Consider the following 4,567-nt stretch of genomic DNA (forward strand, 5'->3'; position numbering starts at 1 on the left):
ACCCCCGCAAAATTCCCCTGGTTTTCCACCGCTGAATTCCTCCGTCCTGATTCCAAGAATTTCTTGAATACCACGGGGCTTTTCTCAAGATTTACCCCCACAACCTTCCCTACGTGCCCACTGCTCACCACCTCATTTTTCCCTCAATGTCTTCGTTCTCCACCCCAGAGAGTTTGTCAAGTGTTGCCTCCAAAATGTTCCCCCTCTGTCCACTACTGAGTTCCCCATTTTGCCTTCAAAATATTCATTCTGTCCCCTCCAGATTGCATCCACTTTTACCCCCAACATTTTACTTCCTCTACAATATTGATTAAACCTTTTCCACCCCAAAAATGTGCATTCCCTCCCTTAAACAGCACCTCAGCTTTTCCCTCAAAAATGCCCCAGAGAGAAACTCCGATTCAGCCCCCAAACTCCCATTTTCCTACACAAACAGTTCTTGTGGCCCCTCTCAATTCCCCCAGGCTTTCAGCTAAAGGAATAACTGGAAGCCTATTCCCTCATCTCTGCCCTCCTTTTGCTTTCCCGGAAAACCTTGCCATCCCACACTTTCTCCAAGAGATCTGCTGGGAGTACGGCAAGGTCTGCTCTGTCAGAGTGCCAGGGGGGTTTACAGCACTTGCTCCTCTGCATCTTCACCCTTTCATCAGCTTTCCCCTGGAACGGTGTTGTGGGAGAAGCTTGGAATTACCAGAAATGGATCAGGTTCACATTTTTTCCCCACCAGTTTTCATCTGGTTTGAAATTCCTGGAATTACCCTCAAATGTGCCCTAGAACAGTGCTGTGAAAGGATCAGTCAGAAGAACAGCCTGAAAGCAGAAAACCACCTCCAGCAGCAGCCGGAATGATCCCATTTCTGTTCTTACCTGCTCCTGCCAGAGCTCCCAACGGCCCTTCCCATTCCAAGAGCTATGCAAGACATTCCTGCTGTCCGTGAGGGTGAGGTGCCAGTTCTGGATGTTCTTTGCTGCGGAATCGGACAACAAACAGAGCGTAAATGATCTTGGTGGCTCTTCCAAGCCAAACCACCCCGTGATTCCTTGCGTGGATCAGCACCTGTCCCAACTCCATTCCAGAAACCTCCTCCCACTAACCCAGAACTTTCCTTTTTCCGCTCAACATCAGGGATTTGCTGCCGAGTGCCCCGGGCAGGGGACGCCTCAGCCTTCCCTGGGACGCCTCAGCATTCCAGCATTTTTATTCCAGGCATTAAAAGGATGCTCATTTCTCTTCCAGCATTGTTTCCCTCATTTTAGGAGAACCCTTTTCATCCCAGACCCCCCTCGTCAGCTGTTCAATCCTCTGGCACTGGATTTGGACAAAAGAAGGGACGCACCTGGACTGCGGGAAATCACGGAGAGAAACCCCTCCAAAACCTGACAGAGAAAAACAACGGGAGATGCAGGAAGACATATCCCTCATTTGCACGTCTGGAATGCTTTTCTAAAGACTTCTCTGCATCTGGATGCTCTTTGCTCTTGGCTTTCTTTACAGGAATGCATTTGCTGCTAAACACATCTCAGGCCCTTATTTGATCAGGATAAGGCGGGATGGAGATGAAGACTCACACAGGGAATAGCCAGGGAGATTCCCAGATCTCTGAGCTCCTTCACAAGGCAGGAGATCCATTTGGCCCAGGAACCGAACCCTCCCGAGGAATTGTCTGATGCCATCTCCACATTTCACAGCTGATCCTTGTGCTCAAAGGATCCCCCTTTCTTCCCTCCAGCCAATTCCAAGCCTCGCTGCCCCCAGCCGGGAACAGTCCCCAGGCCGATCCCTGCAGTCTTCCCTGCCAGGATCCTGCTCAGGAATCCATGGGCTACAAATTGAAGAATTAATTCTTCCCACCCCTGCCCAGTTCTAATTCCAAAGGATTTGGTGTCTGCCTTACCCGGCTGGAGCCTGCTTCCAACTCTGTTCTTGCTGCTTCTGCTGCTTTCCATTTCCCAGGAATTCCACCAACGGAGCGACAGCGTTTTCCACCTCCTCCTCCAGCATTCCCTCTGTTGCGTTCAGGTGCTGGAAGGATATCAAAACCAGGGCCTCACTATCAGGAATTATATCCCCGGATTTGTTCCTTTCCAAATGTCACCTCTTCCCAACAAAGCACTGGCCATCCAAGGAATTCTAGAGAGCGATGTGCTGACCGCTGCTTACTCCTCTGGAATGTCAGAGCTTGGAAAAAAAGGGCAGTTGAGGCTTTTCCTGGTGCTGCCCATGAAGTGTATTTTACCTAAGTGCCCCTGCCCATGCCTTTGCCTGTATCCGCCAAAAATCCACCCGTTCATTCCCCAGCTGCTGCCTCCCTCTTTTCCTGGATCCAACAGAATTTTAACAGGTGAATATTCCCCTCTGGAAGAGCACCTTTCATTCCAAACCTAAGAACAAACAAACGAATCACTTTCCTTCGACCTTCCTTATTAGGATTCCACTGAGAGCAGTGGATGGAAAATGATCCTCTCCTGGTCCCTGCTGGATTCCCGGAGCAGGGATCCTTTCCCTCTTTCCCCCCACCCCCCGCGGTGCCCTCCTCCCCCTCCCGCCCCACCCCGCACCCTTTTCAGCCTTTCTTCCACAGCTTTTGCCTCCGGACCTCAGATCCTTTTGGTCTCCAGGAGCTCCCAGCAGCTCCACAGCCTTTCCTCTCCCATCCTGATCCTTTCTCCAGGAATGGAGCTCTGCATTGCAATTCCCTTCTCTTTTCTCCGACAATTCCCACCAACCCAGACCTAAAGCTGACACAAGGAACGCTCGGTGCCCACAAATCCAAATCCAGACCTGGCCATCCCTAAACCAGCAACTCCCGGACAATTTGCGTTCATTCCAACCTATCACTGAGGACTCACCTAATCCTTCAAAATTCCCAAGAAATATCCCGTTGCCTTCAGCTCCCAGGGGATTCTGCTTCGTGCTCACACGGATTTGGGACTTCCCTGAAAAACCCGTGCAGGGCACGCTGGAATCCCCGATCCCGTGAATCGGGGGAGTGTGAAAAGCTCGGTCCAGCCTGGGCCCCCAGAAATTTTTGCCAAATATCCCCCAAGTCCTCGGGACAACAGAACTCTCTGGTACTGCATTTTTGGCGTTGTAAAGCCTGGAATTACTTTATTCCTAGTGCTGGGCTCTGGATGTGGCCGAGAAAATCCCGGCCTCCACACAGACCCAGATTCCAAACTTTTTGATACATTTGAGCAAACCGAGAAATTCCCCTTCCCTGCTTCTTCTTAAGGGCATCCTTCTCTTCCCTTACCCGGCCTGCTCTCTCCCACTGGGCTGGGTTTTTCCCTTCCCATGCTAATTAGTCCCTACTTCTAGGAGCTTTAGGTACCTTTCTTCCCTGGCAGGGATTTCTTAACACAGCTACCGAGGCTTTGGGAGTCTTCTTTATCTTCTACTTTCTGGAAACACACCCTCTGATCCATAAATGCCACAATCCAGATGCCCAACTTCAACAAGACATCCTTTTCACCTAAAAACACTCACTCTCAACTCTTAGATCTTTTAAAGTTTTACCCCCGCAAAATTCCCCTGCTTTTCCACCGCTGAATTCCTCCGTCCTGATTCCAAGAATTTCTTGAATACCACGGGGCTTTTCTCAAGATTTACCCCCACAACCTTCCCTACGTGCCCACTGCTCACCACCTCATTTTTCCCTCAATGTCTTCGTTCTCCACCCCAGAGAGTTTGTCAAGTGTTGCCTCCAAAATGTTCCCCCTCTGTCCACTACTGAGTTCCCCATTTTGCCTTCAAAATATTCATTCTGTCCCCTCCAGATTGCATCCACTTTTACCCCCAACATTTTACTTCCTCTACAATATTGATTAAACCTTTTCCACCCCAAAAATGTGCATTCCCTCCCTTAAACAGCACCTCAGCTTTTCCCTCAAAAATGCCCCAGAGAGAAACTCCGATTCAGCCCCCAAACTCCCATTTTCCTACACAAACAGTTCTTGTGGCCCCTCTCAATTCCCCCAGGCTTTCAGCTAAAGGAATAACTGGAAGCCTATTCCCTCATCTCTGCCCTCCTTTTGCTTTCCCGGAAAACCTTGCCATCCCACACTTTCTCCAAGAGATCTGCTGGGAGTACGGCAAGGTCTGCTCTGTCAGAGTGCCAGGGGGGTTTACAGCACTTGCTCCTCTGCATCTTCACCCTTTCATCAGCTTTCCCCTGGAACGGTGTTGTGGGAGAAGCTTGGAATTACCAGAAATGGATCAGGTTCACATTTTTTCCCCACCAGTTTTCATCTGGTTTGAAATTCCTGGAATTACCCTCAAATGTGCCCTAGAACAGTGCTGTGAAAGGATCAGTCAGAAGAACAGCCTGAAAGCAGAAAACCACCTCCAGCAGCAGCCGGAATGATCCCATTTCTGTTCTTACCTGCTCCTGCCAGAGCTCCCAACGGCCCTTCCCATTCCAAGAGCTATGCAAGACATTCCTGCTGTCCGTGAGGGTGAGGTGCCAGTTCTGGATGTTCTTTGCTGCGGAATCGGACAACAAACAGAGCGTAAATGATCTTGGTGGCTCTTCCAAGCCAAACCACCCCGTGATTCCTTGCGTGGATC

Source organism: Aphelocoma coerulescens, unplaced genomic scaffold, assembly GCF_041296385.1.
Source record: "Aphelocoma coerulescens isolate FSJ_1873_10779 unplaced genomic scaffold, UR_Acoe_1.0 HiC_scaffold_257, whole genome shotgun sequence".
Classification (NCBI taxonomy): Eukaryota; Metazoa; Chordata; class Aves; order Passeriformes; family Corvidae; genus Aphelocoma; species Aphelocoma coerulescens.